The sequence below is a fragment of the Hippopotamus amphibius genome, chromosome 14 (genome assembly GCF_030028045.1).
Source record: "Hippopotamus amphibius kiboko isolate mHipAmp2 chromosome 14, mHipAmp2.hap2, whole genome shotgun sequence".
Lineage (NCBI taxonomy): Eukaryota > Metazoa > Chordata > Mammalia > Artiodactyla > Hippopotamidae > Hippopotamus > Hippopotamus amphibius.
Genome location: NC_080199.1, coordinates 34,161,234 through 34,184,648, shown reverse-complemented (window position 1 = coordinate 34,184,648; position 23,415 = coordinate 34,161,234). Strand labels below are relative to the sequence as shown.

Here is a 23,415-nt window from a genome sequence, read left to right as displayed (position 1 = left end):
TTCCAAATGTCATATCTTTATATCCTGTGAAGGAGGTACAAAAGTAATCTGATTTCCTATTTGTGGGTAGACAACAGCACATACTGAGTAACTCCAGACACCGTAAATGGATTATAAAACACTCATAATAAATAGTGAGTTTATCTGGAAGAAAGGATAAATACAAACAGGTATATAACTAACGTAAGCAACTAAAAAATCAAGATACAGTCAAATCTCAAGTAGCTGGTATAATAAAAGCAGTCAGGAGGAAAGCTACACAAAACTGGTCAAAATACGGTACAAAAGATTTACTTATTTAAAATCACATCCTCTAATAAGAAAAAAAATCAAATTGTACACTTTAAATACATGCAGTTTATTGTATGTCAATTATATCTTAATAAAAGATTTAAAAAATTACATCCTGACTTAAGTATTAATTTATAGATGTTATCTAAAAATATAAAGCTAATTCAAGTAGAACAGTTTAAAACATCAATCATTAACTGATCTACTTGATAAGAACTGGCCAAATGTCAAAACAGTCATATTATCAGTTTCTTGGCTAAACACTGCTGTCAATATATATTACACATATATACTATATACTTTATATATACATTAAATGTAATATATATTTCTATTTAATATAGTCATATTTTTACCAACATATTTGTTTTATATTTGTATGTATTATAAATATATATGCTAAATTGTAATATAAATAACATGTTTTGCATAAGCACAATATTAATATATTTATATATTTAACATAACATGTAAAATTTATAATAATATAGATTTAATATACATGTTATAAATAGGAAAGAAACAAGTTAGACAGAGACAGTCCTATCTGTATGCTTACAAGTAGCAGGAAAAAATTGTCTACTTAATTATAGCACTTGATTACAGTGCAAATGTGCACATGATAATGGTTATTATTTTATAGAGTACCTTTTATTTGTAAACACACTGTAAGGTACTTTGCTTTTTCTCTAATAAGAGGTTCTGTTACGTCCATTATACAGACAAGAAAACTGAGGCTCAAACAAGTTAAGTGATTTACTCAAGGCCACATAACTAATGGCAGAGTAAAGTTCTAAAAGTGTTAAAGAAATGATACATAGTTCAGATTTGCATACACCTAATAAGACATACTATATTTTCAGGGGGAACAGAAGGGTCTATAATGAGAATCTGGCTGGCTTCTAAACCCTTGGCATTTCCAAGTGATAGGAGTATCCTTGTTACTCACAGTGAGCCCTTCAGACCATACTCGATACTTTATGCTTCTAAGGTGGCTTGTGGTAAACCCCTTAGATAGTTTTTGCTACAAGAAGACTCACCAGAAGGACCAACCATATAATTAGAGGGCGGGGCTTTGTGATATCAACCTGCGAGGGAAGGGGGCTGGAGACTGGCTTCAATTTCATACCCAATGATTCAATCCTTCACACCTACATAGTGAAGGCTCAAGGAAAACTCTAGACGCTGAGGTGTGGGGTGAGCTTCCCTAGCTGGCACTACTCTGTGTACTGTCACATACTGATGTTCCAGGATGTAAATCAGGGTACTAAAGACATATCAGAAGAAGCAGAAGGTAAAGTTACCAATTTTATCCTTTCCATTTGTAATTTCCTGGGGGAGAGGAGGAATGTAACATACGTATCTGTTAAAAATTAAAGAAATATCAAAGATGCTATCAAAAGGCTTAGCACTAAAGGGCTTGACAATTCTCTCTGAAATTATAAAGTAAAGGCAAGGGCAATATTAAAATGTGATACATGCATAGTCTCAGAAACGTTGCTATTACATTCAATGAAGTACACCTCTAGAGGAAAGATGGCAATTCTGACAGCACAAAATGAAGTAAATGGGGGAACAAGGCACAAGAAATGAATGGTGATTGCGGCCACTATGATGTAAAGTAGTGACTCAACAAATACAGGTATAATGAACCCATAAAATGACAATTATGAAAATATTGGCATTAGTACATTGCAGTCCTCTCTGCAAAATAAAAACAAATTTTCACGAAAATTATTTTCCAATGCATGAAAACTCTCATCAGCTTGCACGAGTTTTATTCTTTGTATCTCCAACGTACCTGGCACAAATTAGCCACAGTAAATGACTTCTGATTTCTAATTAAATCTGATATTACAATGCTTTATGAATAGTATAAATAAAATTTTTAGGTAGACTGTTTTTTTGTTTCCAAGTATCTTTAAGCACTGAGATGCATACTTAGAGTTAAGCTGGCTATAAGATTTTCTTGGCTATTCAAATCCAAATTCCCTAAGAATCTCTAAGCAATGTATATCAATGCCTTTATTTTCAACACAATAACTAAATTATACAATTTTTTGCCAATTCATATTTTCCCTTCCAAATACTGCCAAATATAATTGAGTTCCACTGAGACATATTTAAACCAAGTTACTCAATTTTCTTGAAACAATATTAATTATACGTATAGTAATGCACATGCTTCTGCTAGGGAGAAAAAACATTTTTTATTTTAAAAGTTGCTTATTTAATGATGTGAACAAGAAAAAAGTCACATAAGGATTCTGAAACCTGGAACTGCCAGCAATAAATAATGCAAAAATGAAAACAAAGGAATATTTTCGGAATTACAATTATTTCTAAAAATGCATCATAAAACAAATCTCAATTGTGATTTTTTTAAAGTATATATAATCTACCATTCCAAAATGTAGCTTAAACTACCTACTCATATTATTTAATAGGGTTCTAGTTTTTTTAATTGATACAAATGTTAGCATAGATGTTCCATTTCAAATTTTTATGACTTCTCCTACAATATATAAAAATACAGTTCTGTGGAATTAAAGCTTCATGAAAAAATTGCTTCCAACTTTTAACTCAAAGAGTTTAAGTAAAAGATACTATCATTTCCAAAATTAAACACAGATTTTCTCTTGCTATATTTATTCAGCTTCTACAGAAAACATACAGAAGCTGCTAGACTTTATTAAGCAATAGACAGCTCAAATTGGCAGACTACTTTTCAACAGAATTTATGGGGTGGAATCTGGCATGTTAGTACAAGGCTGACTCCAGATACAGACAAGCAAGACCTGACAAGAGCCTGCAAGTCCCCAGTCCTTTTTCCCAGGGTTTCCAAAGCTTTGACCTAAAGGGATACACTTTTACAAGATATATTATGATCTGCAAAGTACTGTACTTTACATAATTACACTGAAAATGTCCTCAAAGATAATCTCTTACATTTGTCAGATTCCTCAATCTAATCCCAAACTATTACTTTAAACGTACAAATTAAGCATTCTCTAGGAAAAATGCAAACATGAACACCTGTTTTCCCTAATTAAATATATGGCTACTTTTTATCTACTTCTGATTCTTTTCAGAAAATATGAACTGGTGAAAAATCCAAATTTCAGTTTTAAGTGTCTAATTTAGAGAGTTAGAGAAAGTAAAGACTGTTGTTATGTAACGAATCAAAAAGACCAAAATATCTGGTTTTCCCTCCCTCCCATTCTGTCTTTCAAACTACATGGCTCACTGAAAACTGAAGGAGCTTTCTTAATCAACCTTCCAGGAATTAGCTGATGAATTAACCCTTGCTCTCAGTGCCTCTGTAAAACACGCAGGGCCCCTGTGCCCACAGTCCTCTGCCAACTAGTATTTAGGGGCCTGCCCTCCACACAGGAAGGCTTATCTCTTCCCCCTAGCTGAATCCTATGCTTATAAGTCAATTGTGTTTGTCCTCCGTCCTCTTTGTCCTCACTCTACAGCAATTATAATCATATTCAAGTAATTACAATGTAAACTGATAAAATATGAGTTCTAAATGAAAAAAAAAAAAGTGTCTTACAGGACTGAGGCAAGTCACTAAAACAAAAAATTGTTGTCAAATCAAGTATAGAGGAAACGGCCATAAAGGCAACTGAGAAAACTGGTAAACCTGTAGGATGACTTGGCACTCAGACCAATTCACAAGTGTTTTTACATTGATTCCATTTTAAAGGAATCTTTAAAGTGTGATTTAGTCAAAAAATAGAAAAAAGACTCCAGTTCCATTAACATACCCTTTTGCAAAGTAAGGGCCTAGACATGGACCTACCTCAAAAGGCTAGCAAATGGTTGGCTTTACTGTTACTTGACATATTCTTTTTTATGTAGAAATGTTCTACACCTTAATATGAATGGTGATCACATGAGATATATATTATACTCAGCTTAAGACAAATTAATTAACTGATTATTAATTAATACAGACAGACCTTAAGGGTTAACCAGGGTTTCCCGACCTTAGCACTATCAATATTTTGGATGAGATAATTCTTTGTTTGTGGAAAGAGGTTTTGTGCACTGTAGAACAGGTACCTGTAGCACCCACAGCCCCAGTATGACAACCAAAAATGTCTCCAGATGTTGCCAAATGCCCCCTGGGGGATAAAAATCCACTCCCCTTCCCAGTTGAGAGCCACTAGCTTTAACTCTTCATCTAACTAGGAGAATGTAGTAAACCTTTCTCACGACTCCTCAAAGTCTGAATCAGAGTACAATCACATCAAGACTTAGAAATGCAAACTAGCATCCTTGACCTACAAGGATAGAGGAATTTCAAAGGCTTTCATTTGTCACAAGCAATATTTATCGAAGTTGCTTGATCATAAGAAGTACTTGGGACGCTTATAAACATAAATTCCAAAGTGCTTTCCCTAGAAATAAGGTAGGTCTGGGTTGAGGCTTTTAAGTCTAAATACTGCATGACAAAAATCCTAAACATTTCCAAAAGCATAATAAACAAGGCTTTCTCTTTTTTAGCTCGTACTTAAATAAAATAAAATAAAAATTTACCAAAGCTGAAACACTGGGCAGAGGAGCTGTCTAATATTTTGAGAAAGACAGGCCAAACAAGTGACTGACGACTCCCCTAGGGGCCCAGGAGATGGACACCATCTCAGGATTGCAAGACCTTGCCTTTCAAACCCAGGGCAGCAGAAAGAGAAAGCCCTACGTAAACTTAAACTGGGATCCTGTTTCCAATAAACCTTTTAGCCATTCTTTTGCCTCAGCAGTCTCCCTATTTACCTCCACCACTGCCCTATCTCTTGTCACAATCTGCCCCCACCGCAATTCCCCACTTTCCACAGTGCCCCCGATGACCAGCTCACTCGTTCTGGACACCTGCTCCCACCCGTGGGCCCTCAGGCGGGCACGCTCCGTGATGGGCTCTGGTCCTAGCAGGAAGCAGATACTTTTTTTTTTTTACCAGCCTGGGGCAAGCACTGCCTGAGCTTCAAGGTCCTCTTCTTCTCACTAGTTCTTTGTGTTCAGTTCTCAACTGCTCTTCCCCCTGCTCCGCCTTTCCTTTCCCCCCAGCACTGACCAGATAACCTGTGCATTCCCACTTTCATCTGATCTCTGACCTATCACCTTGCCTTTATTTCTCTGACTGGGGTTCTGATACATTGTCTGGCTTTGCTTTTTATGCTTCCCCATAAAGGCGTGTTTTTATACCTGGCCACTGCAACTTAACATAACAACTATACTAACAATAATAATGGGTGCTAACAAACACATGTGAGCATTTCCTCCTTTGCAGGCATTATGCTAAATGCTGTACATGAATTACCTCCGTTCTCTTTTTTATAATTCTGTGCGATAGGTGCAAATATTATTCCTACTTTATAGAAGAGGGAAAGAGACTGAGATGAAGTAATTTGCTAGTACTCCCAATCCCATGTGGTCTCTGTGCTCTGGCACTGCCTTTTTTCTTGCTTTTCCTCCCCCAAAATACATGCATTTTCTCTATCCCACTTCTCCATACCTTTCCTCTTCTGTATAAATATAACATCTTTTACCCAGCTCTCTACTGAGGACCTATATGCTTTCTCCGTGTCCTTTTTCTTAAAACATCGGTCGTACCATTCACTGTCTTTAATTATTTAACATTTTTCCCGTGTGCCTTTTCTCTTCCAACTGCAATATAAACCTCTAAGGCCCAGGTCAACTGTCACACGTCTTATACCCCTGGACATAGCACAGTCCTACTCAGAACAAACACTCCAAAACAACAACAGAAGTATATATTTTGTTGAAATCATTTCAACAAAACATATAGTGAGTGCTGAATACGTCTTAGTCATTGTGCCAGATGCTAAAGATAGAAAAATGGCATTGTCTCCACCTTCAATGTAAGTGTACAAACTAGTGGTGGAGAAAGGCTTGCAAATGAATACTAAGAATATGAGTATGGGAGCCAGAGGGAGAAGCAACCTTGACCTGGGGGGCTGGGGGATGACATCAAAGATTTTATAGCAGAAATGACCTGAGTAGCATTTGTGAGGATTAGGACACCACAGCACTAAGACGGTGGATAAGACGACACGCCCAGCAAAACGACAGTGTGTGACCATAAAGATGTGAAAGGCCAGGTGGGCATGAGAAACGGTGAGAGGTTCCGAGAGGCTGGAAGACAGAGTTGGAGTCCAGGGTGGGGGAGGGGGAAGGGGCAGAGGGAAGCCACGTTAAGGAGGGTGGGCATTCTCGGGGTCACCAGATGAGGCATCAAAAAGGAGAGCAACCGGGACTGAAGTATAGGGTTGCACCAAACGTACCCCACTGGTGACTGGAGTCTTACAGACGGGGCGCCAGCACCATACAAGACGAAGCTGCACCCATGCAGAGTGTTTCCACGAGGAATCAACATGATTTTCATCACCTTCAATACCATGCTGATTACTTAAGTTACTAGCTTACAAAGGAGAGCATCCAAAATTCTGCTGTACAGGAATTCCCTGGCAGTCCAGTGGTTAGGACTCTGTGCTTCCACTGCAGGGGGGACGGGTTCAGTCCCTGGTCGAGGAACTAGGATTTCACAAGCTGCTCGGTGCAGCCAAAAAATAAAATAAAATAAAATTCTGCTGTATGTTTGGGGGCCAGTGAGTGCCTGTACCACAAAAAGAAGCAGCAAAGCAATCAGGAGCTCATCATTAGCTTACTCCTACTTTTTTTAAACTTTTTTTACACCTCTTAAAATCTGCAATACATAATGGCCTAAAAGAAATGCAAGTGATCGCTTAAAAGAAAAAAGGCCTAAAGACTATCTACGTTTATTTGTTCCTCTCCGCGTTCCAGAAAGGACTCCAAGTGAAGGACTGTCTGTGGATCTCAATAACCATATGTTCTCGAACTCCCATTTCCATATATAATGGAACTAAAAATCTCTTTAATACTATAGCTTCCAAAAAGTACTAGGTACTATAAATTTTGTAGCTCTACCAAGAGGTTCTTTCCAAGTAGCATGATTACATTTCTGAGCAACTTGGAAATCACCACGAAGCCACTGAAAGACATTTTTAACTTGATTAAACCCATAAATGCCACTTTCTTTATAGAAATTTAAGAATGACAGAAAAACCACTGTCATTAACATTTCCTAATCCCTGAGTTCTTCATTGCTACATCTAGATAGATGTATTGACTTTAAAAAGTCTCTGACAAATGGAGTCACATTTCATTAAGAACATAAACGTACAAAATACTGTCTTAACTGTTTGCCATTTTTCTCTAAACTCTAGAACCAGGCCCTGAAATGTCTGCATTCCTGGAGACTAACTGCAGATCTCACATCAGGGGATACAGAGAAGCCCAACAAATGTATATGCTCTGAAGAGCTTCCCCACATAATTAACACAAGCTTATGCTACTATCCCTGTTTATCTGCTTCTGCAGAAATCACTGAAACCTCATTCCCAGTGGCTAACTCGCTAATCTTACACTCGATTAGCCTCAACTAATATTTGCCAGTGGCGATGGTGGAACTGATAACAACGGCGGTGACAAGAATTAAAACACCCGGACAACTACGAGATTTTCACGCTTCCACTGTCTAACACACAACCAAAAATCATCCTCTAAAAACCCTACACTGACATTATTGTTTTTGCTTTTCTCCAATGGATGAATGTTTAAATATAAAAGCCAGTACTATTAGGGATAGCAATTGAAGCAGAGGAACAAACACAAATGTCTCTAACGTTCTAAAGCTTAACATGACACCTAAGATAACGACCAGAGTGTATATCACCTCAAAGATAAATAAGCAAAGAGAATCGTGTGATATTTACATCTTGCTTGCTTTCTGAGCAAGTTAAAGCAGAAACCTATCCCTTAGGAGGTAGAAGAGTTAATATGCTACATCCTTCCAGGACTAAATGTTCTCCTTCTACCACTCATAAACCAATGAGGGCAGAGGTTGTAGGAAAGAAAAAAAAAAAAAGATCTGGCAAAGCAGAGCTGAATTTCTCCCAAAATGCCTGAAGCATCATTTTCCAAAGCAGAGAGAATCATCACCACCTTTGGAAAACTGCCTGGCTGCCAATGCAGCCCCAAATGACCATAAATAAAGCCTCACTGACATTAATGAGAGCAACTGCTTCCTGCAGAGCACCTCTTCATTTGGGGGTCCTGTCTCAGCCCCGGAGCCAGTGCTACCCTCCTTGGCTCACCCCCACTCCAGACATCTCACTTCCACATTGTTTATAACACAGCTCCTAATCATGCTTCAGTGTGTCCTTGACTCATCTCCAAGACCTCTTCTCACTCTTGACAACAGACAGAATCTACTGCTCTTCTATTCTCTAACTTGGGCAGTGCGTGGGTAATAACGTCCACACAATGACTACAGAACACAACCTGTGACTGGAGGATGACCTGCCACCTAAGTTCTCATGGAATTGCCCAGCTACTAATATGTAAAGTGATGCTGTAACTGCCATTCAAGTAACAGATGCTCTAATAACCACCAATCGAGCACCTAAGCATTTGGTAACTGTTAACATACTCATAATATCGCCAACACGCCAGCAGTCAGAGATAGTGTTTTGACTATCACTCTAGAAAGGAAACGTCATAACAACCTGACTAGGGGTAGATCAAGAAGAAGTCGTGTCCTGATGCAGCTGAGGCATTTTAACAAGACTGTGCTGTGGCCACCCCTATGGTACATGCTGTTTCCTGGGCTTAAGTTAGCTGAAGTTGGTTCCTAGAGTTGTAATCAAAAACCCTATACAGGAAGGGGCCTTGCATCCCCTAATGCAGTGGTTCCCCGAATCCAAGCTGCATGTAAGTACCAGGCTGGCTGCATCCCAGCTCCCAGTTTTTAAATAGATTCTCAGGTCTTACACTAGAGATTCTCACGCAACGTATCTGGAGAGGGGCCCGAGAATCTAGTAGACTGTATACTTTTCTTAAACTCCCCACAGGTTCTTATGTGCAACGGGGTGGAAAAACACCTTCAGCTCCTTCTCTCCGCCCCCTTCTGAGATTGATTTCATTTGCTCCAGTGTTGGTGAAAATGGTTGCCAGTGCTCTAGAAATCATAATTTCTAATGAAAGGATGTCATCTCTCTTAGGAATCTTTGGTCAGAAAAAGAAAAGGTGTGCAAATCACTGCTAACATCCAGCTCTCTCATTTTACAAGTGAGATTTTTGCCCTAAAACCTATTTCTCCTCCACTCCTCCAACCTGCCTTCCTTTTATCTGTAAATGGTAACAAACCCACCTATTAGTAAAAAAAAAAAAAAAATCAGCAAACTTGGGAATCATCCTTAATTGTCATCTCCATAATAAGCCTTCCTTGACGCATCTCTTACTTTTGACTACAAGTAGCAGAAAATGCAACCCAACTCGCATAAACTGAGCAAGCCTGCATGTAGGTGGTAATCCAGATTGTTCCTATCAGAGGTCAGTTTTTCACCAGAGTGCCCTCCTCTGTTTCAGCATCACCCTGGTCGTGAATAACAGTAACAGTCCCAGGCTCTAAATCTACACACAGCAACCAAGGAGGAAACTATCTCGGGAGCCCCAAGAAAATTTCTCTCATCTTGCATTAGCACAAACAGATACATTCCCTGGGACCACTAGGTCTCCGGGTACAAACCTATAAACTGTCTTGGCACCAGATTCCTAAACAAATCAATGGCATTTCCCACCTTGGAGCTGGGGCTAGGGCCAACCTTCTATAGCATATGGGCTGAGCGGCAGAGGGAGAGATAAGTGAAGAAAATTTTAAGATTTTCCTCGGAAAAGAGAGCTGGAGGATCTGCTACACAACCCAATCTAAAGTTTCTTCCTTTTATTCTCTCATAGCACCACATTCTTTTCCTTCATAGCTCCTATCATCATTGAAATCATACACTTGTGGACATGTGGCTAACATTTACCAAGTACTTCGGGTGGCACTGTTCTAAATGCTTTATAGAAGCGTACTCAGCCTTCACAACAATGCTACCATCCCCATATTACAAGTGAGGAGACCAAGGTACAGAGAGATGCAGGAACGTCCCCAGGACATGGAGCCCACAGCAGTAGAGCTTTGAGCCTCAGTGATCAGACTTCAGAACCCAGGCACTCAGCTACCACCATATGCTATTCTTTTTATTCCGTTTTGTCTCAGTCCTCTACAAAAGCCTAAGATATGTGAAGCAGGGAATGTGTTTGTGTTACACATGTCAGTGTTCAATGGAGTGCCAAGCACATGGTAAGCATTCAGTTCTCCTGATAACTGAACAGATGAATAGACGGTTGAAAAAATAAGTGAATGAACGAATGAGGTAATGAACAAAAGAACCACTTATAGGGACTTCCCTGGTGGTCCAGTGGGTGGTAAGACTCCGTGCTCCCAATGCAGGGGGCCCGGGTTCAATCCCTGGTCGGGGAACTAGATCCCACATGCATGCCGCACCTAAGAGCCTGCATGCCGCAACTAAGACCCAGTGTAGCCAAAATAAATAACAAAGATGGAAGGGAGGGAGGAGGGAAGGACTTGTAAAACCATGATCCACATTAACAGAGCGTTCATGGTACATGGTTAATTATGGAAGAATGGGGTTCAGAGCGTCAATTTCCTATGTCCAGTCTGGCTTCTCTAGTTGAAGGTCTGTTATCTCTATTCCACAGGGGCACACCTGCAGACTGTTGACCTGCAGAGTCAACAGTCTTTTCTTCTTTACGAAGCCACCAAACAGCAAATGAAAACCCCAGCAGGAGACACTCACTTCTATTGAGATACAGCATATGTGAACATGTCCAATATAATGATATGAGTAAAGGTTGAGATTTTCCCACATTTAGCCTACCCGCATTAGACAAACACTTTGTTCAATAAAAGTAAGAACCAAAAACTAATAACATATACAAAGCCCTTTGTAGTATCAGGTACTGAGAAAATTTAAACATTTTTTTAAACAAACAATTTTAGTAAACTAATCAGTTTCCACTTGATTTATGGAGACCTAAGTATCTGTAGACCAGTTGTTGTAATTCTCTTTCATAGTGACAGCATGACTTTTAAAAATAAATCATCTGGAAAACGTAAACAGCTAAGAAAAAATTACAGGGTATACATATGTCGGTTCCCACTGTCAATGTTCAGAATTGACTCCACTCTCAGAAGAAAGATCATACCCTAATCACAGCAAACAGTGTCTCCAGAGAAACTACTAACTGGTACAATCACGTTCACACAAAAGCTATTAACCTGCCTGGTTCCTAAGTAAATGGGGGTGAGGTGAACAGGGTAAAGCAAACCCACTGCTAACCAAACACCAGTGTTCATGCTCAGCATACACGTTACAGCCTGTCGCTCTACAGAAGTGACTTGTGCGCTTAGCTTCCAACCTGGAAGCAAAGAAAACCACCTTAGTAGTAAATAGGCAAAAATGCTATTAAATATTTATATGTTTATATATTTATACGTTCACCTTTGCATTAATATGTGCTGTTTTGAAAAATGCACCATCAGCAATATCTATGTCTTCAAGCCAAGCTTACTAACGGAAAGCTGGTTTTCAAAGATCACTCCCATCATTAAGGAAAAGGGAGATGACAAAACAGAGACACTCATTTAGTAAACACACTGCTCCCTCCATGGAGCAAAAGGGTCTCCTACCCCATGCAAGGGACCAAACGTTGAAGAAAACGTAGAGATGCTCATGGGCAGACAGACTATGCCCGAAGGCAATGACGGAATAAGGAGAAAATGCCCTTTTTGGGGAAAAGGAGACGGGGCCGGTATTTATGAAGGTAAATGCACTTTTAATTTTTCCTGGAAAAATAAGTTCATCTTTCCTTGTGTCATTTTTTTCTTCAAAGTCAAACCCCAACCCACGAGAATACTGCTGAGCGTGAATACTACCTTACATGTATCCTTGGTACATGCCCCAGTGGTCACTGAAAGCCTATCAGCTGCTCTTATTATAAACATTAAATACAAAGAATACAGGAAAGTAAAAATAACAACAACAAAGCAAACAAACTCTGTCACAAGGCATTCTGTTTAAGCAAACAAAGAAATCCAGAATACAAATCATACATCCTATTACTGGTCAATAGTTCACTGTGGATATTGGCCATAGTTTTTTCTTTCCCATCCCTGGTCTCACCCTGGTGGTCTCCTCTCCATTCATTCATTTCCCTTTTTGATTAAAAAAAAAAAGTTTTGAGACACCTTTCAGGTACTTCCCTGCCCTTTCCAGGATAAGGTTTACAAATCAGTGCCCAAGAAAATGGTTCATTTTAGATCTGGGAGTTAAAACACAGAAGCCATTCAAAGTATTTTGTAGCTAAACAGCCTTCCAAATGACACCATATTTTGACCAAGAAGGCTCAATAACAACTGAACTGAAACTAAAAAATATCCAATTCTTGGAAGGATGTCTTCACAACGCCACTCATGCTGATCATCTTCCAGATGCCTGAATGCTTGATACACATCATTCAAAGTAAAGGCCATGAAAACGCCTGTTCTCATGTTGGCAGCCTCACTAAACTTCCTGTGTTGTAATAGGAGAGGGAAAAGTCCATTTCAAATTAGTCTACAAAATTTTTTCTGAAACTGTATAATTTACTTACTTTTAAAAATATCTGCCTTATAACCCCATCTAATACTGTAAGCAGTATGATGTTTCTAAAATTATAAACATTCATAGCAAAAAATAATATTATGCAACCAATACAATCAACACTTGTTAAAGTTAACAAGGAAAGGCAACACATATGAGAGCATATGCATATTACTGCCAGTAGACTTTAGGTTCTCACCAGTGGATTTAAATTCCTTGAGGGCAGGAACCAATTCTTACTCCACTTAATTTCAATTTGTTGAAATGAGCCCTCACTAAAGAACTAGGTCTGGGACATAAAACCTTGAACAGACAAGATTGTTCTCCCTTTGAAACTCACATTCTAGAGGTGGTGACAGTACTCACAGAAAGTGTTTTAAAAATTAATTTTAAATGCGTAAGAACCATAAGGAAAATATAAAGGGCTGAGGTAGAAGTGAAAAATTGGGATACCCATCGACTTTATTAGATAGAGGGTCACTAGAGGCTAATCTGAGGAAGTGACATTTGTGAGCTAAGCAAAGAGCTGAAACCTGAGAAAAAACTAATCTAGCAAAGAATGGGAACCACATATGCAAAGGCTTTGAAGTGATCTGAGTTGGGCTTGGTTAAGGATGGCTGAAATGTAGGGAACGTGCTGGAGAGGAGCACTCTACCAGACGAGGTGGGAGGAGTCATACAAGGTCACCTGAGAAGGAATTTGCATATTACTCTGAGCGTAGAGGGAACCTGCTCTCCTTTGTGCTTTTACTCCTACGGCTCCACTGAAGAAGAAATTGATAGGAGAGCAAGAGTAGAGCAAGGAGAATAGTTGAGAGGAGTGTAATAGTCCAAGAAAGACATGACGGGAGTTAGACCCAGGTGGTGGCAGTGGTCATGGACAGACACAGACATATAAAAAACTAAGTTCTGAAGGCAGAACCAACATGATGACTTCCTTTAAGGGCTGTAATTGAGAAGTGAAAAGTAGGACTTAAGTATAACTCCTAGGTTACAAGCATCAGTGACCACCTATTCAAGTGCAGATGTCAAGTAAGCCTTTCGGTGCTGCAAGAAGCTGGCGCGCAGAGAAGTCTGAGCTATAGAGATAAATTTGGGGGCCATCAATAAAAATTTACAAAATGGGTTTTAGAAAGTGTATGAGGTTTGGAAATTCAGATCTACTGCTACTTGCTGGCTGGTGTCCTAAGTAAAATTACTGACTTAGTTTTCTCACCTATAAAATGGGGATGAAAATACGTATTTTTAACAGGATGGTCTAGAGCAGGGATCAGCAAACATTTTCTATAAAAGGCCAGATAATAAAGATTTGGGGTTTGGTGGCTGTAGGGTTGCTGTCGAAAATACTCAGTACTGTCATTGCAGCATGAGAGTAGCCATAGACAATATGTAAATAGACGAGTGGGCTTGTGTTCAAATAAAACTGTATTTACAAAACTAAAGGCCGTAGGTTACCAGCCCTTGGTCTAAAGCAGCGATTGTCAGAGTGTGGTCCTGGACCAGCAGCATCAGTAACAGCTGGGAATTTGTTGGAAATGCAAATTCTGGACCTCACCCCAGACTTACGGAATCAGAAACTGCAGGATGGGGTTTCCAGCAATCAGTATTAAACCCTACATGCTAAAGTTTGAGACCCTCTGGTCAAGAAAATAAATGCATGTATACTGCTTAGGGCTATCACTATTATTAATGCATAGCTATTATTTTTTTAACCTGGCTCCTAGAAGTTTAGAGTAAAATTTCTACAGATACACTCGAATGCTGGATAATTGTGGTGGATCAAGCAAAAGAGAGAGAAACTCAAACTACAACACTCTGCATTCCCAAGAACTCCTATAATGTCTCATATATTAAGATAGATTTCATTTAGTCATGTTCACACTCCACTTACTAAAATGGACAATATAATTTCAAATATATATCTTCAACCTAACTTCCAACAGAAAGAAAGATTTAGTACCAATTAACTTCCAGACCCTGAATGGCAAATTAGTTACTAGTTAGTTATTGCTATAACTAACACACTTTATTTACATGAACATAAAACAAGCAAATGTATCAAATGCCAGTTATTCTTTCAACAGAATCATCTGACCATTTGAATTTAGGATCAATGGAGGAAGTTAAAATATAAAGGTCTGTCAAGAAATAAAACACAACACCACTTGCTTGCATGTTGCTGTAATAGTACTCTAGAAACTAGACAGAAATCTAGTTTCCTGGATCCAGTCTATTGAACCTTCCTCAAATTAGATAAAAGAAATTATGGATGAATATAGAGGGGTCATGCCTATTACCTACTACCACTAGGGTATGTTCATGCCAACAAGCCTTAGCTAAATTCCATATGAAAACTAAAATAAAATCAGTAAACAATGGTTAGCAGCTTCGGAGGGAACCAACAGGAAGGAGTAATGACCAGACGCCAGATCATTCCTCAGAAGAGGGAAGACCAGCTTCCAAAACTGGAAAAAAATTCAATCAAGCAGGCAGTGCACAATGTTTAAGGAGTCAGACAGTAGACACTAGATGGTCTTTGGTGAGCACCATGATCAAGCAGATACAACACAGAGTAATGGGGTATCCCACCAGGTACAAAGAACATGTCACTGATAATCTAAGGAGAGTAGATATTTGTATCAATAGAACCAAGCAAGAAGGCCATCAGTTTAATTTCAGGTAAACTCAGAAAAATCTCTCAAGCTGCCTAGCTAATGAGAATTAAACGGCTGAAACCAGAGCAAGAGGTGAATTGAAAAAGCTGAGAGCTCTCTGGGGCCAGAAAACAGATTTGCTTATTGGTTTGTAAAAGCCTAAACCATAAATGTATTTGTCCACATTGTATAACCTATTACTGAAAATGTATATGAAGATACAATTGTGAGATACAAAATACTACTTGATTTGCTCAACCAGAAGCACTGTTTGACTTGCAATCTGAAATTGATCCTAAATTGATCCTAAACTACTCATAAGTTATGTAACTGCTGGTAGTACAAAGTTCTATGGTTCTAAATTTGAGAATTTTAGAAATTCCTGTAAAAATTCACAACAGTGCCAAAGTGAAGACTATCCAACCAGTTAAGGGCATCCACAAAATAAAAGAACTGAAGCAGCAAATTTAGGCTTCTATATTTAACCAGGAAGATCCCATTACTTGGAGATCCTCTTTCCAACCCAACTTCTCACAAGCAATGAAACTTGAAAGGAACCAGGAACTTGAAAAAGAATAACTCCATATCTTTTTCATGGGGAAAAAACCTCTGTTAAGATTATCCGGAATTAAACCAACCAAAATTTAAGCTCATATTTTTTCCCTTTCTAAGGGTCATAGATGGCTGGAGTCATATTAAATAATACCTGAAAGTTTAAGCCAGGCGTTTTCCAAACTTACGGTTGTTCAGAATCCTTTTAAAGGTAAATTAAGATGTTAACATAATTATTTTACTGTTACTTCATTTGAATATGTTCACAAAAATCTAGATACAAAATTCAGATTCTTATACCTCCAGCTTTTAAAAAGCTTTAAAACCAAAACCAATTTACAAAATACCCACAAACACAAGTATAAAACCAGCAACAATTATACTAACAAGCTAAACTCAATGTGATGAAAGACGTTATTTTCCAAAACACATGCCTCGGGCATTGAATGCTACAGCACAGGTTCAGCATGCTAACATTCCTGTGAACCCCATGATTGCTTTTTTTGAACCATTTTTCTCTACTTGAACTCCTACAAAACCATACATCAGCCCATCAGGTCACTGGGATTTATCTAACCTTAAAATTTACATATAATTTTCCCTGTAACCCAAGGTAATTAAAATAGCACAACTTAGTGCCAATATTTCTTGCTTTATTGTGCATGTTTTATAATGATGGGAAGATGCATTATTTTTATATTTTATAATTTTACACTTTATACTACATAACTATACATGTTTATATTATAGTTCAGTTTATACTTTCTACTTTGTTATACTCGACAATATTTATATCCTCTATGAGTCAATAAAATATATTCAAATGCATGGTTGTACCTGTTCTTAAATACATACCCTAAAGTCTTTTTATTCTAAATTAAAGTAGTTATAAAGGTTGCAAGCAGACTCTCATAGTTTACTTCCCTGCCACTCCTCAGAACACTACATAAAAGATACACCAGAGTTCCGCTTCACCAGCCTAACAAATCATACAGACTTTTTACTTTCCGTTAAAACAAAAATACATACTGGAAAACTATATCCAAGCATGCATTCAGTATTTCATTATTATTTTACAAATTTAATGAGCATATTTAACTGTGGAGATTTTTAACATAAAAGTGCAGGAAAGTGGACAAATACTGCATGATCTCACTTACATATGGAAAAAGTCAAATTCATAAATGCAGAGAGTACGGTGGTTGCCAGGGGCTGGAGGATGGGAGACATAGGGAGATGGTCAAAGGGTACTAACTTTCAGTCATACAGGATGAGAAAGTTCTGAAGATCTAATGTACAGACAGCATGGTGTCTATAGTTAGTAATACTATATTGTATACTTGAAATTTGCTAAGAGAGTAGATCTTAAGTTTTCTCACCACACAGACACGCAGACAAAATGATAACCATGTGGGTTGATGGATATATTAATTAGCTTGATTGTGGTAATCCTTTCATTTGATATGTGTATCAAAATACCACACTGTACCTTTAAATATATACGATGTTTGCTTGTTAATTATACTTCAATAAAATTGGAAAGCAAAATATAATAAAACAACTATATTAAAAAAAGAATGGGAAAAAATGATTGCATAAAACTTCATAACGCTAACAACTAAAAACTAATTTTTCAACAACTGCATTCCAGAGAAGCAGATAAGAGAACTATCTACCCAGCTTGGAATCTGCTTCTACCATTACAAGACTTGAATCCTCGCGGAAATATTTAAACTTTCTTTGCCTCAGTTTTCTCATCTGTAAAATGGGAGGAAGACTGGTACGTACTTTCCACTGCTATTGTGAAGATAAAATGTGATAACCTCGGAAAAGCACTACGGGAAGTACCATCACCCAGCAAGAGCTCAATAAATGTTAGCTTTTAAGCATTAAAAAGCTACTAAGATAGATATGGTGTATGTCAGTCATCACATTACAACCTTAATTTCACAAGCCAATGGTATGCCTAGTTGATGCCTCCCAATGAATTATTAAATTTTTTTTTTTTTTTTTTTTTTTTTTTCAGAAATTTTGCCCATTTTTATTGGGATGTTTTCTTATTCTTTTTTTTTTTTTTTTTTTTTTTTTTTTTATTATTATTTTATTTTATTTTTTTGGGGGGTACACCAGGTTCAATCAACTGTTTTCATACACATATCCCCATATTCCCTCCCTTCCTTGACGCCCCCCCCTCGATTCCCCCCCACCCTCCCTGCCCCAGTCCTCTAAGGCATCTTCCAGAATTATTAAATTTATATTAATATTTTAGGTAGACCATATTTCAAGCAAAATCCTTTTCCATCAATAACTCAATATACTACAAAATTAAATTAAAATTGATCTGTCCCTCATTTTACAAGGGGATACATTTAAGTAACAACATGGCAATATAGTCCAAAAAAAACAGGAATGTAAAACCACCATCCAGATGATTTTAACGAAACAAACAAAAGCCCTGAGATTTAAAAAAGAAGAAAAAGAAGGAGGAGGAGGAGGAGGAGGAGGCAGCGAAAGGAGAAAATAGAAAAGTTTGCAATAATCATTCAGAGTAGCCATAATCTTTTTCACCAAATTGTCAACTCTTTTTACCTGATTTTCCTTATAGCCAGTATATCAAACACGCTGATGTTTTTTCATGTTATTTCTGCAGATGCAAATAAATAAAGCTTTAATTTTTGCAAAAACCTATTGTAATTTAACATTAGAATATATTCCTTAAAAATGTTTATTCCATCTGCAGAACTTAAAACTTTGGCTTGAAAGGTAAAGTTTTCATTCAACGTACCACTAGTCTTATCACGTCTGCAGAATAATGTCTATCTAGAGAAGAAGATATGCGAAGCTCTTAAACTAGAAAATAAAGAATGTCTTAAAAATCTTCTGTAGCCAGGTATTTCTCCTCCTCACATTCACCCTGAACTTTCAAGTCTGAGAACGACTGCAAAAATAACCAAGGGAACAGAAGTAGTCACACACCCAAACCAGATGAACAAAATCACTGAAGGCAGTGGTTCTCAAACTGTGGTCCCCAGACCAGTAGTCTGAATGTCATCAGGGAACTTGACAGCATCAGAAACTGAGGGTGGGGTCCACTAGTCTGTTCTAACAAGCTGACCAGGTGATTCTGGCACACACTCAAGTCTGAGAACCTCTGGCTTATGATAAACAAGCCCTGATGCTGAACGCCCTCATCTTCATTATAAGATTCCCTTCACAAGTGGGAGGCTCTGGGCATACATTTTTACCTTCCCCCCAGATACTGCAGTCAAGATTTTACCACAGAGCCAGGGCAAATTAAATCCACCGCAGATCAGAAGGGTAGAGAGCAAAAGGAAAAAAAAAAATACTACAGCAAACATAAGGAGGGATCTACCTGTCCAGAATAGCACAAAGTATGCGGAAAGCAAACAGAGAAATATAAAAATTTCCAGATTTCGCTTTCTCTGGTTTCCTTGCTTGTATATTCCCAGAGCCACTGACCCTCAGCTCTGAGGAAGAACTGAAAATGACTTCTTTGAAATATATCAGTTAAAATTAAGTTGAAAATCAGTTACCTGAGTAAAGCTCAGAAAATACTGAATATTTTAAGAGAAACAAAAAACCCACAGACTTAGAGAACTTAGTGCTGGAAAAAAAAAAAGTCAAGTTCATTTTTTTAATTTTAGGAACACAATTTGTAAAATCTCTTTGAAAGTACATTCTTGCGAGCTTCAAGAAGTATATAAAACAGTCAATGAAAATTATAGCAATCACGTTTTTGTCTTTTAAATCACCACTCACTCTATAATTATGAAGTAGATGCTGTTAAGAGTCTCATGCAAATGGTAAATAACACCTTTAATCTCTAACAATGGTTATATTCACTAATAATTCTTGGTTTTTAATATGATAAAAATATACATAACATAAAACAAGTTCTACTTTTCAGTGGGGAAATGGAGATAATGCTATATTTAGCCGCTTCCTGAAAGTAGATAAAGGTAAATATTTGAAGAATATTAGTGACCTTCCCAAGATTTTATTTTAGGTAGAGAATCAGATATGCTTGGTTCTCCAACCAGTTTTAAGTCTACAACTCAGTTTATGCCAGTGTGGATCTTTTTTTAAGTTATGCAGGGTTAAGCACTTTTGCTAGTTCAAATATCCAACTCTGGCTGAAGTGTTCTAAGACTGACATTCCTCCCATGCAAGACTACACAGGCTCGAATAAATGGGAACCAATCTGTATTGACATATATTTGATCTGGAACTGGTTCATTTGCTCCCAACCTACACCTCGTTGCACCTGGGAGAAATAGTTCTGCATCCGACCATTCGGGCTGAGCACCCCTCCAGGCTGACTGAGGGTCAGCATCCTTAGGTTGACTCTGACCCACCAGGAAGGTGTGGAGCCAGAGGCACATCACTATGGCAACTGCCCACAACAGACCCAGACTACTCTGCACAGTGCTCTCATCTCTGAGGTCACATGTAGATCCACCCCCCAAAAGATGTGTGAGCAGATATGCTGCAAAACATTAGCATTTTGTATATAGAAACCACAATCCTCCATCTCAGTGGCTTGGCAGAAACACAAACTTTGCCATTTATCTGTGGTCACCCATGTCCCTGTTTGCCCTGAACGCTCCAATTTTATACTTGTTATGCTTGTGTAACTTTAATAATGTCCACTTTCTTAATAAAAATTGTCCCGGGTTAAACAATAAATTATATGGTCATCCTACAGTCAGTCCTATTTCAGAAAAGGGACAGGCACGAGAGACAAAGCAGAGGCAAGTTTACTTGGGGATGTTTGCAGGCCTGCTGCTCCAGGCTACCTTTCATATTTTGTTCAATGACTGTAGAAAATACTTAGGAGATTTAACAATAATCTTAAAGCCCAACTAAATAATCCTCTACTTCAAATGGAGAACGCAGCAGCAAAGCAAACAGCAGGTCTTCCTCCTTCTCATTTCGAAGGTGCTCAGAACCATTCAGAGATTCTACTCTATGTGAGGCACACTGCTGGATGGCAATAATGTGACAAACTCATCCCTCTAACAAGTTCAACTGCAGGCTCATCATTTCTGGGAGTTTTATTTATAATGTCTTCCCCCCAAATCACCCTAACTCTCCCCACTATTTCAAAAGGAAACGTGGCAAACGGCACACACTATCTAAAGAGTGCACTTGTCCACTCAACAAATATTTATGCCCAAGATCAAAAGTGGAAGCCCTTAGATCTCTGAAGCCAACCTTCAGATGTGTTTTGTTTAGCCCAAATAGGATTCTTACACGTTTAAAATACTTGCTAATACTTTCAAATGTGGACTCAAACATAAAAATCCAGATTTCCACTTTCTCTTGCAAAACCCGAAGCTCTGGCAACAGTGGGCTTATATTCCATTAATGTAATTTCCAGCTGGAGCTGAGCAGCACCTTGAGAAAGGATCTCCCTATCTAGTCCTCCATGGTCCTCACTCAACCTCCTCTCCAGCCCCTTGAGTTTGTAACCTCTGGTTTATGGCTGGAGATAATCCTTAAGTAGACACCATCTGGCCTTTCAAACTAATGATCCTCTGCCAGGGGCTCTCTAGGTTTGGAGCAAATAGGAATGTATATCTTTACATCAAGGACTCAACTGGAAAATGGCAATAAACAGGAAAAGTTTGTTTTTTCTTTTATCAAAAAGCCACATGGCTTCCACTGCTCCTACAGGACCAAAGGGGGGAAATAAGCCTAAGCATGTTATTATTTGTAAAGGAAAAGCGCATCTGGCCTCTAATATCTAAATACAAAATGAAGGCAAATAAAATGGACTATTTTAATTGACCTTCCAATGAGTCCAGGGAAGACTCAACAGCCACTGTCGAGAATTTAAGGTCCCATAACCCATAAACAAACTTTGGCCATCAATGAAATTAGCAATGACGTGTCATGCATTGGATCTGAAGAAACGCATCACCAAGAATCATGAAATATCCCTTAAAGTCCTGGAAAAATGCAACCACTTCCACCTTACTGACGGAACCCCAAAATCTTAATCCAATAAAGATGGTGATAATATCCAGAATAAAGAACATGCTGTACTCCAATTTCAACCTAGGTGAAAGCTAAAAATAAAATTTGAACAAATAAATATAAAATGAAATTCATTTTAATCATGGTTGGGATCCTGAGATCGTCTGTGATAAGGTATTTTACCATAACATAACAGCGGTCACATAAATTAAAATTGCTCTCTTCACATTGGGAGTTCTGAGCCTTAGGACATTAAGTTTACAAAGTAACTGATAGAATCTAAGACAATGAGCTTTTATTTTCTTCAGCTCAGCTATAGGCCTTTTGTAAAAAAATTACAGATACTAGAATACATGATTTTTCAAAACTCAAAGCCTTATTTATAGGATGTTTCTCTCGTCTGACTATTAATTTCCAAGCTGCTAAAGAAATCCGCCACAAAGTATAACTGAGACGTTATTTACTTATTTATATTTAGACATCACTATTTTCCCAAGGAATCTAAAGTCCTTTACCCAAACATCAAATAACTATTACAAATGACAACATGGGAGGAGGGGAGCTGTTGATGTAAAAACTCCTTACACGCTTTTTAAAAAGGGGGGAGGTGCTGTTTTTCAAAACACAATCACTGTAGTAAAGATTGTTTAGATACCTCTCTCTAGAAGAAAAAGGGCTGCGTCCTTTTTCTTAAGGAAGTAAAAATGGACCGTTGGGTAACAGGCACCTCGATTCAGTAAATTGTGGAGAAATGATACTAGAAAAGCGATTTTCACCACTTCTACGACACTGACTTTTAAATCACCCAAGTACGTATTGACTGTCTCCAATTACTGTGTAAAAATGCAAAAAAAAAAAAAAAAAGTCTTCTTTCTGTTCACCATCTAAAAGCGGATTCGTATTTTGCTTACTATCTGACAACGTCTAGTAACTTCTAAGCTGGGCTCCGAAACAGCTTCCCAGATCTAAGACCTGCAGGTGCTGCTGTGACTAGGATGCGACTGTCCAAAGGGGCCAAGGTGCAGGACTCCACCAAGACCGACAGTGAGTGCGGAGGCCTCTAGGAACGCAACCCTCTCCCGCGTTCGCTCTTAAACACACACCTGCAGGCACGCGCACACTCAGCCAAGGCCGGGCATGCCATCTCCAGTCACACCCCAAGACACCGAGATACTCCCGGACGCGCGATGCTCCCTGCATCTTCCTTAGGGCGCACCAGCTCCCCCACCTTCCCGAGACCCCTCTCCGCCTCCCTCCGTCTTCCTTGTCCCCACGGGTCATCTGCTCCCGCCACTCCTTCCGCCCCCCAAAAAGCCAGC

General features: G+C 38.4%; 1 protein-coding gene across 2 annotated transcripts in view; it reads right to left on the bottom strand.

Annotated features, from left to right (window-relative positions):
* The window catches only part of TBC1D4 (TBC1 domain family member 4), a 171,449-nt gene that overhangs the window by 147,250 nt on the left and 784 nt on the right, over positions 1 to 23,415 (bottom strand). The gene's annotated exons all lie outside the window — the stretch shown is intronic.